General features: G+C 35.7%; 1 protein-coding gene across 2 annotated transcripts in view; it reads left to right on the forward strand.

Moving 5' to 3' along the window:
• Positions 1-13852, forward strand: part of CNTN5 (contactin 5) — a 1137031-nt gene that overhangs the window by 1008807 nt on the left and 114372 nt on the right. The gene's annotated exons all lie outside the window — the stretch shown is intronic.

Here is a 13852-nt window from a genome sequence, read left to right on the forward strand (position 1 = left end):
TGGCAATCAACTAAATAGAGTGGGAATTCTTTTGAACCAAATCCTTTAGAACTATCGCAGTGTCTTAACTCAAAAGAGAAGTGAAAAAAACCCACCTTCCTGTTTAACCTAACAGAGTAACACAATGACAGAAGGAGAGAGAGAAAAGGATGGAACTAGTGTGGCAGAGAGACATTTTGGCTGGTATATCCCTTCTACATTAGCTAAAGAGATGTGTCCAAGTATAATTTATGCCTACAAATCCAATTTACATGCTGCCATATACTCATTAATAGCAGTTTATTCTTCTCCAAACACTTTGGGAAGCACTGGAAAATCACAGCTGTAGTGAGCCCAAAGATATAAAACTCAGTTTGGATTGAATTTCATGTTAAAGATAATACAATGTAGTGAAAAAACTCTTAGATCCAAAGTCACGAATTTTCTGAATCAAGTCCCAACTCAATCCCTAATTAACTGTGTAACAAAAAGCCAGTCACTTGACTCGCCCGGGCATTAATCTCAGAGAGAAGAAAAGTGAACGAACTGGACCAGATAATTTCCAAGATCCCTTCTCATTATAGAATTTTATAAATTTATATTAGTGGAAGAATAAAAAGGAGCTCTATTTGTTGCATCTTCCAATGTAACCAAGGTTAAACATTTTCTTGCAAGTTATTCCTTTTATCCTGGTTTGCTTTGCAATTAATGGAAGACATTATCAGAAACAATTATGTACCAATTGCATTGTTCACCTCTCACTAAATAAATTAATTTTAATTATTAATGGTTATCTTGTATGCAAAATATTTAGATCATGTTAAATTAAACTCATTTTCCTCTGGTTTGTGACTTTCCTTTCTCCTTTACCCTGGGTTAATAATTCCTTCCAAATTGTGATCAAATTTTATGCCATGAATGTCAGAAAACAGAACCAGAAAAATATGATACAAAAATATCACATTGAAAACAAAAAATATACCATCAAAATATATCTTCTTAAGATTATCTGTAAACATTCATTTTGAGTGATTAGATATATAAAGTAAAAATATGTCTAAAATAAATATTGGTTTTTCTTCATATAAATTAAGTAGACCCCCTCTTTATTTTAAAATACCAATACAGAAATTAATGGTCCTGGTAAAATTAGATGAATTCTTGTTTTTATCTCTTAGACATTACTACTTTAGTTTGATGTCATTCATTTGTATCAATAAATACATTTAATCCTTTTCATAAGGTTAGCAGTTAATAATAACTGCTATAGCCCTCTTTACATATATGCTGTTCTTGCCCTTGAGAAGTACAAAATTGACTCCTTACTCCATTCAAGCCCATATTGTTATAAGCCATGTTAAAATTAGGCTCTGGATGGCAGACAGTGATAATTAAGTATAGCATAGAAGAATAAAGCAAATTGTCATATTGAGAAGTGAGAAAAATATTTAGCTTTAAGGTAATGTAGGACTTATCACTTTTGTATATTTAGAATAGTTAATGGAAATATGCATGTACTTAAAAAATATTTGGAAGCTTCGAAACTGCAAAGTGTAAAAGAAATTATCTATTCCTTTTCTCCCAATTACTTCAAACACTGATTGGGTCCTGGCTGACTTCAAGGACACACACTGGAGAGAATTCCATTTTAGGACACTAAAAAGGCAGAGAGAAAAAAGAAAAACATTCTATCACCCTTCCACCCTTCTGCTTGTAAAATAATATGTTGAGAAATAATGTTTTAAGAAGAGGAATCAAGTGTTATAAAGAAGGGAGATTTGGGAAGGCCTCCGGACTTGCCAACATCTTCTGTTTAAGAGCCAGGTGGGGTCATCTATGGCCTGCTCTGAGTTTCAAAGGAGAGCCCCTGAAGGGACCTTAGGGCCTACGCTGGCCCAGCAGAGTGAGAAAGCCAAATGGGATTCAGGGACTTAAGCAGGAATAGAGTGTGCCTCTGGCTGGAGACTTTCTAGATTAACTGCCCTGGGACCTAACCCACCAGTAGGTGACCAAATGGGGATGAATCAAGAGAAAGGGGGGGTATACTTTTTAAGCACATTAACCCTGCATAGTGTCAAATGAATCAATCAAACCTCTTGGCAGGGAGGGGGAGATACTAATGGTGTTGATATTTAGCATCGTACAGATGCCAAAATATAGCTTAATTAACTTCTCTATCTTTCAATTAATTGTACTGGTGTCTTTCTACACAGTCGTTGGTTTGTAGGGAAAGCTCTAGGCAAATTTTTATATGTAGCTTTTATAATATCTATATGCAATGCACATTGTTATCTTTTAAATAAAATAGTGCTTTTGGACTGCATTTTATGAGTGAATAGGTAAATATATAATTGCATCAGGTTAAAAAAATAATAGCTACTGCTTTGAAATTTAAATTAAAACATCTATAATGAAAATGCTGCTGTTTCTCCTGCTCTCTTTACTTAGGCATGTTTTACCAACCCAGCAATTTGACTGATTTGAAGTGAATCCATTATTGAAGCCACTGTTAAAAGGATCCAAGCAATCAATTTGTCCATAAATGTTTGATCCAATTCACCTGAATCACTTTTTTGGCAATGATATAATGAACTAACTGAATGTGGCAAATAGTGAGGCTATTCTTAAGATTTTAATTTCAATTCAATTTGACCAGCTAAGTGTTGTAGGGGATCCAAGTAAAAGACGTGGCCCGTCTCCCTTAAGAGAGCACGATTTAAGGGAAGAGACAGCAGGACGGACTAGTGACCTGCTGTAACCGTGCTATCAGCAGAGAACTCTGTGTACGCGGCTGGCAGGAGGAGTTGGTATTTGAACTGGACCTGGGTAGGTACGATTTTGCCAGGTGGCTAGGAGAAGAAACTGCATTTCAGACAGAGTGAGCATGGGGTGCAAAGACAGAAAGGTGGAAGAGTTTAGAGCTGGTTCAGGGCCAGTGTGGAAACGCTGGCTCTGACAGCATAGTGAGAGCACATAGCAGATGATAAGTCAATATATGTGGAATAAATTTAAAGGAAAGCAGCAGAGGCCTCACTGTAAAAGGGACCAATTTCCAAGCCGTGGAATTTGGGTTGTATTTAGAATGCAGCAAGCAGCCATGCGATTCAGCTTTGAGTTTTAGGAAGATAATTCTGACAGCTGTGTGAAATAGGGATTGAACAGCTTGCGGACTTTATGTCCAATCTAGACCAGATAAGCAGAGGTTACAATGAGGAGTCGACTGTTATAAGCCTTGGCCTTAAATAGCCATCCTGTTAATCAAACAAAGCATTTACAATTGTGTTCTGACACAATTATTTCTGTTGGTCAGAGGCCTGCGAGAACCTCTTCACACTCAGAATGTCTGAACAGCACCTGAGCATGGCCACGTGGCCCCAAAGCCACAGTCTTAATGGAGGATCCATTATTTTCCAGAGATGTGAAATCCCTAATTATTCATTCAAGATGTAAGTTAGTTTTAATCCTTATAATGAATAAAGAACAGTTACATTGAATACCATGGAAACCTGCAATTTGCTCTGTTTCCTGGCAGAGGAAGAAAAACAAACGTTTGGCATCAGGATATTAGCTAAAGAAGTTGCCCTTTCGATTGTGAACTCTCCAAATATGCTAAATTGCAACTAAATGGGCAATCAAATCAAAATGCACTACTTGAATGGTCCTTCATATATACCAAATTCTCTGGTTAAACAGTACACTCAGGAAGAGAGAGTAGCGATATTTGACCACATTTTTTAATGAGGAGACTGACGCGCAAGACTTTTCCAGGCCACATGAACACTAAATTGTGGTTCCAAGGTTAAATACTCTGATTTTTAAACTGCATTGTGTTGATTCTCGTCTAGAAATCTTACCCTCTCCATATTAATTAACCATTATATGTTCAGCCATTGCCTATAAACTGTGGGAAATAAAAATAAAAGGAAGATTTGATTCTAGTCTTTAATAAATGTAAAGATGACATAGAACACTAAGTAATTCAAGAAAAATATAACCCAAAAATTACTAATTTTTTATTACAGCCAAATATTATTGAAGGCCAGAAAAGACAGCAATTAATGTGAATTTTTATCATTGTGGAGGAAAGCAAGAAAAGGAATTAATTGATCACCTACTGTATGTCAAATACTCAGCTAAAAATTATATATACAATAGTTCATCTATTCCTCATAACAATTGTTTAAAGCAATATTATTTGGCAGAAGGTGCTACCTGACCTAGACTCAGAGGATGGGTAGCATTAAGATAGGAAAAGAAGAAAGAGCAAGGCAACCTAAGATAGGAAAAGATATTAAATCTCAGAGTTGTAAGGGATCTTGGAGATTGCTGGATTTGTCCTAGGATGATACATGGATTCTCCGTCAGTATCGTTAGCGTCTGCTGTAACCCTTTTAGTGATGAGGAACTCACTCCTCTGAAATAGTTCATTCTGCTACCAACCAGATCCGAATGTCAGAAAGTTGGAAAGCAACAATAATTTTGATCATCTGTATACCAAGCATCAGAACCACAAAGGAACATGCCTAATATTCATACTCATGTTTTTTGTTGAGTTTTAGGTATATAAAAAGGGGCAAGAACTGGAAAGTTTCTAGCCTATGTCACTCTTCCTACTATGGTTACTTCTGTTCCTAGTTTATTGTTTTAGGAATTAGCATGTATTTCCTAAGGAGTAAAAATCTCAAAATAGAAGACAGTAAGTGCTCAACTGGCATCTTTTATTTCCTGATGGATAAATGTTAATTCTGATGGATAAATAATATAAAAATAAATGAAATCATTGGACACTCTGCCAGGGTTTACTAAGGTGCAAAGCTCTGAGGATTTCCCAAGCATCTACTGCATCCTCTTCTTCATCATATTAGCAAGTATAAGTCATGGAAGCCCTTTAGAACTACTCAAGAAGTATCAAAAGGACAGAGGATCAGTAGCTCGACCAAAGGCACATGTTCTCTTTGGCTCATTCTGCTCACTAGCAATATTTGTGCTTTAAAGTAATATGGCCTCCTGGACTCTGTGCTCCACCCTCTCCCTGCTGGCAAAGGGCTTGTCCTTCCTCATCACTCAATTTCTTGCCTCCTGGATCTTTGTCTTGCTCTGAATCCTGGCACCCGGTAATCCACCAACTTTCTGTTATCTGCTATAATCTTTGGACTGCCACATATTTGCTTTAGAACACTTCTCTCCCAGTCTTTCACCTAACTTAACAAAAGAAGTCGTTTTGTCATTTTAATAGGAAAGAATAGTAGAGTAACCACCAGCCAAAGCTGTGGGCTAGAAAGGAGAAAGGTTACCCTCAAAGGCCTAAGAATTTTCTGACCATTCCAGGAAAGTGTAGCACATCCATTCTTCCCACTCGTCTGTGTTGGAGAATGTGCCTCTACCCGCTATCTTCTCAAAGTGGTGGTAGTTCCCATAACAAAAAAAGAGTGTCCATCTTTTTTAGTTTGTGTATATCTTTCGCATAGTCATATGAACATGACCAAACTATGCCATTAAAATCTGTGATTCTATAACATTTTGTGAATTAAAGAAATAAGCTAAACTCTGAGGTCCCTAAAAGCAGAGGCTAATATGCTGTTTTATTTTTGATTACTTTGCACTATAGGTGTCCACAAAACAGCCACTCGATGTTCGTTGAATAAAAAAATTAAAGCTTGAGATAAGGCACTTTCTCAGCTTAGCCAACTACTGCATTATTTCAGAGGTTTCAGCTTAATTAAATCCTGCATAAAATTCTGTTAAAACCTGTTGTTATAGCAGAATAGTTTATTTCCTTACTTTTTCACTTTTTACACAAAATTAGACTTTCGCTTTAGCACAGTTTGGAACTGAATGAAAGGTGACTACCTTAGCTGACATCTAAGATAGTCTATTATTGGGAGATCCTTCCTTAATTCCTGGGGGTGTCATCCAAGTAATCTGTGAACCACAATACCATCAGAATCACAGCTGGATAGTAACATGACGTCGATTATCCACCTCCATTTTTACTCAGACTGGCAGATGATCCCACAAAGCAAAATTTGTAGTGCGCCTCTTCACATTTTGTAGTTTGTCAAATGTGGCAAAATTAGGTAAGGCCTCCAAAGTTATCATTTATGAAAAGACAGGCTTAGCCATCCAAGTCATAGGCCTCACTTTACTCATTTAAATACAGTCCACCAAAACAAACCTTCGGGGTATGGTGTTGTGGTGAGGATATGGAACATTTTTTGTTCATTTAGAGCCTCCCTTTTTGACAGCTGCTTTATCTTTATGATACATTTACATAGAATTATGGGTGATATGAAAAGTTACCAGTTTCTCTGCAATGTTTTTTAGAGCAGAACTGCAAGTTTGTTTTTTTTGTTATTGTTTTTTTGAGAGAGAGAGGAAAATAAAGCTTCTTGATAGAGAAAGGCAGTCTTATGGTAGACTATGCTGGGAAAAATCAGATCAATAGCCTCTGTTCTGCGACCTCTGAGGGGATAAAAGGACATAAAGGACATGCTTCCCAGAGATTCTCTTCAGAACCAGCTGGGATGTTCCAGTTTATTGGATTGGGAAAAGCAAGGAATGAGAAAGAGAAAGCACTCCTTAGCTCTTAGCAGAATTTTGCTTTCCTAGATTGTAAACTCCAGAAATTAAATATGCTTTTAACTCACTAACTCCAGAAGTTGAGAAGTCCTTACATGTCTAGGACTCCATATTTTTCCCCTTTTGGAAGTTGTGTTTTTCTCCAAAATTATTTTTCCATTCCATGTATATATTAACTCAGACTGGATTTCCATAACACTACATTCTCCTTGGGTTGGTTGTTTTTAATCCAATCAAAGGATGAATTTAATCTGGAATAAAGTGCCTGTATCTTTGGAAATGTGACCGTTGGTAGGTCCCCATAGGTTTTGCAACCATTGTTATTGTTTTTAACCCTGAGAATGAAGTCTATCTGATTTATTTCAGTGACATTTGTTAAACCAAATTCTCACCTAACTCTAGGTCATTTTCAACCTGTTGCTCAACAAACTTCTAATATAAATTGTCATGCAAAATAACACTCCAAATATTTTGAGTTTCAATTTAGAATTTCCATTCTACTTATTGTTTCCCTAAATTTCTATAACTATCCTGTAATTGTACATTGAAGAATAATCAGTGGGTCTTGATGCTAGAACTACTTCCCCATCCCAATCTGACGAAGATTTATTTTTGTAAGACTGCAAAAATCTTTACAAGTTCTATAAGTACTAAACAGTTAAGAATGAATAAGTAAATAGATGCATAATATCAAGCCCACTCTTTAAGTTATAAAATTGTAACTTTCCAGTCATATCAAATGCCCGTCAAGTTACTGAAAGGAGTACCTAAGTTATCTTCAGAGCCTAATAGGTATCTTTTCTCAGTACTCCAATTTTGCACACAATCACTGTTTGCTTTTGTTTGTTTCTTAAAAGACTGCTATTTAAATCTTGATAATTTGTGCAAATACTTCTATCTCCCTCTTGTTTTCTTGTAGTCTTCTCCCTTTCGTTATTCATATTGATTCATGGGCCTGTTCAAATGAATTGAATTAGGAAGGATAACTAACTGTGTCAATTTTAACTGAGGATACCATAGATCATCATGGTGGATGCCATGGCATGTTACCAGATTTCCCTTTCAAGACTGAGGCACTCCTTCCACAACCCACTGAGAGTGTGGGAAGCTGACAGCTATCAGCTGGCTCCCTGTCTGCTAATTTTCCTCAGCCAAGCAGACTTTTTGGCCTAAGTTATGCCCCACCCCACAGCCCATGCCCAAGGGTAAGGGTGATGAGTGCATAGGGATGGTTATAAAGGCCGAGTTTCTTGCCTCAGAGTAAGACAATTCTGAAGGGTCATCTCAGCTCCAGAGTTCCCTGTGGGATAAGCTGAGGCCTTTTTTGTGACCGCATCACAGTTAAACACCCCCTCTGCTCAATTCTACTTTCTTCATTTTCCCTACAAATGTTAATCCCAAAGGCATTCTTCAATGAAGTCTCCATCTCAGAGTCTGTTTCTCTGAAACTCTGACCTAAGACAGCCATAATGGCAAATGCCATCACCAAGAAACCTCTGGAAACAGGTATGAGTAACACAAAATGATAATAATAATAATAGCCATCATCCATTGAATGCTTGCTAGACACTTGGCAACAGGCTAAACTTTTCAAATGTTATTATTTCAGTTACTTCTCACAAATGCCCTACGATATAGCAATTAGTTTTGTTTTGGTTTAGGAGTTTTGCTATTGATGGAAGAAAAAGAGATTCAGAAAAGTGCTCAACTTTCCCAAATTTAAACAATTGTTGCATAGGAGAGTTATTAGTCAAACTTGTCCTGAACCCCAATACAACAGTGTCTCCCAATATCTTCTCTCAAACCTAGAGCATATCTAGAACTACTTGAGGAGATAACATTTTAAATCTCCTACTTTTTCAATAAGTTTAATGCTAAATTGTATCATCTTGTAAATAATGTGGATAAATATGCTTCATCCATTTTATAAGTTGTGGGTGAATTATTCTCACTGCTGGTAAGATTTTCATATATTCATCCAAAATCACACACTCTTATAAAGTTTGTACTATGATTATGTGGTTACATTTACACTATACAAGTTCTTTTTTCTAATATTTGTAAACTTTACTACCTTGAGCAATCTCCTGTTCCTTTGCCAAAAATATGTTTCGGTTATATATAATTATATTTTTAAAGCCAACCCTACAAGTTAGATTCTTCAACATTAGATTAATCATTTCAGAATAAACTAGAAACAGTCTCATTATCCAATTAAGATGTAGGCTAAAATACATAAATAGAATTTTACATCATGAAGAGAAATTTTGCCCTTCCTTTCTCTTACGTATTATTTTATTTGACTCTCACAACAACACTGTGAGTCAGGCAACTTACACAAAAAGAAGAAACTGAGCCTCAAGAAGAGGGGCGAAGGGCCTCACTGCTGAGGCGCTGAGAAATACAGCCTCAAGCATTTACGACACAGCCACCATTATCATTTAAGCTTCTTTGAGCTTAAAACTTCTTCGCTATAAATGATATTCCAAATCAGGTTTTATGTTTCAAAGCAAAGATATGAAGGACTCAAACTAGCTGTGATTTTTCACTGTGGCATTTTGAAAATCAAAGACATGGAAAGATTGTGTTTCTTCTCTGCAGTTTCATCTCTTTAACTGGACAAACCAGCCTATTTTTACCTTACTTACTTGATCACTATTAAAACATTAAAGTCATATGCTCTGTAAGATCAAATCACCAAATTGTTAAAACTTTCTCCCATAAAATTTACTGACAATGAATTGAAGAACATCCTAAAATATCCTACTACATTTGCCTCTTCAGCTGTTCTGTGGGTGTATTTTCCCATTAATTAAAGCTCACTCTTCTGGCTGCTGTAATTGTTTCATTTTATAGTGTGTGAACTCATTTTTATCAACTTCCCTTTTTAGTCTTTTGAAGATTCTTTCAAAATGCATATGAGATGCAATATGTTGCATTGCTTTTACTGCTGAAGATGAGGCCAAGAATGTAGAGTACAAAGGTGTCAACCATTCTCCTGAAGAAAATAGTTTCAACATTTGAGACATTTAAAATCATATCTGTTTTTACTGAGTATGTTACTTATAGCATTGCTGGTTTCATGTGAGATTTTGGCCACCAAAATTCAGTCTTTAAGTCAGAGAGCTGGTAGGGTTTCAGATTCCTTCTTTTCCTCACCCCCAGTGCTTCCAGTGCTTCCATTATACCTTTCCCATCCCTCCACCAGAGCAAGTATCCAAATCTACTGTAAATATTGCTTACGTCCTTCCCTTCCACCTTTTACATTTCCAGAAGTTAGGAACATGCTTATTTTCTGAACTCAGTGTAGTACCCAATGCATTAAAGACTAAATAAATATTCGTAGAGTTGCTAAAGGAAACAGCGAAGGTAGGGGTATATGAATTAAAAACTAGCCATTTAGGGGCTGGCCCCGCGGCTGAGTGGTTAAGTTCACGCGCTTCGCTGCAGGAGGCCCAGTGTTTTGTTGGTTCGGATCCTGGGTGCAGACATGGCACTGCTCATCAAACCACGCTGAGGCAGCGTCCCACATGCCACAACTAGATGGATCCACAAAAAGAATATACAACTATGTACTGGGGGGGCTTTGGGGAGAAAAAGGAAAAAAAATAAAATCTTAAAAAAAAGAATCTGTCTCTATCAACCTACAACTTAAAAAGAAAAAAGAACTAGCCATTTAGAGTAGGTCATTTAGAAACAAATATTGACTGTAATATCTAAATAGCTTTTTTGTTTTCTGTTAACTGACGAAAGTTTGTAACTTCTATTCTAATTATAAGGACCATCAGTGATCCATAGTTTTACTCATTTTGCTTCACATGAAAATTTAAATATTTTTGATATTGTGCTAAAGGTAATTATTTTCTCTGGAAATAATAATCACAGGAGTTCTTAATAAAAGAGAAATATACAGTGGATTCTAGTTATCATGTTGCAGCAATACTGGTACGTTTTATAGGTTTTTTTGTGACTTTAAAAAGAATGCCCAATGTATACCTGTGTACCCATGGGATATAATTTAACCTGCAGAGTGATGAAATGCATAATATAAAAAGGCCTTTAATTCTAGAATTTTTACCTTGAAGAAATGATATATAAAAGAAGATTATTCTTTTTAATTGTTGAAAGCCTTGGTAAATAAAGGGCTGTCCTTATTCTCTAATACCACATAAGGTTTAGGAGTTTTATAAGCAAAGATTGTTCAGTTTTACACTTTGAATACTATTGATATGTGGGTATTGTATTTTAGACTGACTCCTGTATTATTTCTCAAAATGATTTTCAAAGAATTTGGGTTTTGAGAGGCTATTATTCTCAAGACATTTTTGGAATTCTACCTTTATTTAGCAATTTCTCTTTCTGCATCTGTTTTGTATTAAATTCTAAAGGGGGCCTAAGTGTTATGATGTGTTTAGCTTTTAGCTTTTCAAAATCCTCTAGTTTCTTCTATGGACTATTTTTATCATATTACCATATAAAAGTGACTTTAGAAGTCTAGAATTAACAACTCTAATAGTTGTTAGCCTCTCAAAGATGTAGGTAGCCTCTCAAAGATGTTTTCTGTCTTGGAAAAGGAGCAATAGGAAATTTTAGAAAGAAATATTGAGCTATTATTATTCATTTCCTTTCTTCATCTGCTATCCCTTATATGAAGGAAGTAGAAAAGATCAATTTAGAGAATTTGGAAAGCATGACACTGTTATCTTTAATGAATAATTGATGACTCTATAGAGTATCAGTGTACAATACAGGAATTCTGAATTTATCTCAGTTCCACAAAGATTTACTGAGCATCTATACACTAGGCACCTGTCCAGGAACTGAGGATTCTATAGGAATCAATAACAAACATTTTATGGGAGGCTTATCAATATAACTGAGATGATAGAAAGCTACCTTTGAGGAGCTTAGAGTCTTAGAGAGAAACAGACGTATAAACCGATATGTGGCAAGAGCAATGGAAGACGTATGCTCAGGGAATTCAGTCCAAGTTACACATCATCCAACCTGTGGAAACAGAGCAGACTTCCTAGACCAAGTAATACCTGAGCCTATTCTTAGAAAGAATAAGGACCATTGCAGGCAAAGCAGCAAGAGGAAGCAGAAGGGGAAAAGACATTGAGGTAGAGACTGACCATGAGGAAAATATGAATGACACTGAGGTTTCGTCTGCCAAATCCCAATAACAAATGGTGAGACCTACAGCTAAAGCAAACCTCATCTAATACGTTACTATAGTAATTCTACTTTAAAGAAAGCTTCTCATACTCATCTATGAACAGTAAGTAAAAGACCATGATTATTCTTGGTTCCAATTATAGCAAGTTACATATTCCCAGCAAAAATAAAGCTGCCAGATTTTTCCAAATTAAATCCAGGGATAAATTTTATGTTGCTTGGCATAAGTATATGTGTTTTACATAAATTTGCATATTGCTTGAAGCTTTCTTTGGGGTAATAAAAAAGAAATTAACTATTACAATGCTAAGATTTGATATTCAGGGTCATTGAGATAATTCCCTGAGAAGCCCTATGTGATTTTTTTCAGGAAGCTGCTTGTTATTCTAGATGCAGTTCTAAGAATGCAGTGCAGTTAAGGAAAACAGGAGCTAAAATCAGAATTTATCCTTCCTTCCACATTTATTCTTTTACAATATTATGTATTATTTTTGCAGAAGATTAGCCCTGAGCTAACATCTGCCACCAATCCTCCTCTTTTCGCTGAGGAAGACTGGCCCTGAGCTAATGTAGGTGCCCATTTCCTCTACTTTATATGTGGGACACCTGCCACAGCATGGCTTGACAAGTAGTGTGTAGGTCTGCACCCAGGATCCGAACTGGCAAACCCTGGGCCGCCAAAGCGGAATGTACGAACTTAACCACTGTGCCACTGTGCTGGCCCCACAACATTATGTATTTTTGAGGACAGGAATCAGACCTATCTTGCTAACCATTGCCAGCATCTAGCATCATGCCTGGCAGATTATTTGCTAAATAAAGTGTTTGTTAAATTAATTATTATATAAACAAAACAGAATTTTATATGTAGCCATGTTCTCATTTCCTTGCTCATCTGCTTAACTACCACACACACACACACAAAAAAAAAACAATGTGACTATACCACTATCAGGAAAATTTTTAATACATTTATTCACTTTACAAAAACTTAACAGTTACCTGTAATATGTATAGCACTATATCAGGGCAGGGAATAAAGCGTGATTTCTCCTTTCTAGAACTCTTAATCTAGACAGACTTTTAAACAACTCTTTAATGTGATAAGTGTTATAGTATTGAGACATTATACTGTTGAGAGAAATGAACTCTGGAGGAGAAATTTGAATTATTAACCAAGTATGTCATTGGCAGAACGACTTCTTCCCAAAATTAATGTTCGACTGAATTCAATTAAGTTCATTACTAAAGGTTATTCAATCAACTAGTATAAAGTAAGGTAATAATCTAACTGATAATTTTTAAATTACCCTAAAATCAAACTGTTTCTCATTATACACCTTACACATCTGTTAAACTGAAAGAATTAAATATTTTGAAGCAAAATTAGCTAGAATAATTTAGAATGCATTAATTGTGAAGCTACAACATTGTACTAAACAGTTCAAAGATTTCATATCAAGAAGCCTGATGGAAACTATAAAATACTATATTTTATCCTTTTTAACTGAGGATAGCACCACCAAAAAGAAATAACATATTGGCAAAACTTGTTTTAAAGTACTTATTAAACATAGTGACAGTATTTCCTAAAAGTATTTCTGAAACCTGCACTCTCCTTGCCATTATCCATCTCTTAAATAGTAAGAAATACTGAAATACCTTTGGCTTTCCCTGAAGTAAGGGACTTTTGACAGGCTTTGCTCACTGTGCCCATCACGTTGTAAGGCTTCTGAACAGACTACTGCAATGTCTCTAGTGTTTAAAATAACTTTAGCTAGTGTTAGAGGTGCAAGCATTTCAGTAAAAATGTTCCATTTGCCTTTAAGAATAACCAGACAGAAAAAATTAAGGATTATTTTTTCTTAGCTAACTTTTTTTAGGTTTTGCCCGCACTGCTGTTTCTGACCAAATTTAGTCTCATACCAAAATTCTGACTGGAATAATCCATTGGTCCGTTTTATTTTTATATTTTAGATGTTGAGATATAAATATATTTAGAGAGGAGAAAATTTCAGTTTATATATCAATGGATACCTTTTGCACATCTCCTTTTGTTTCCTATGAATAACTGTAGAAAGGAATTGAAGAGTAGTTATCCTAAATATACACATAG

The sequence above is a fragment of the Equus caballus genome, chromosome 7 (genome assembly GCF_041296265.1).
Source record: "Equus caballus isolate H_3958 breed thoroughbred chromosome 7, TB-T2T, whole genome shotgun sequence".
NCBI lineage: Eukaryota > Metazoa > Chordata > Mammalia > Perissodactyla > Equidae > Equus > Equus caballus.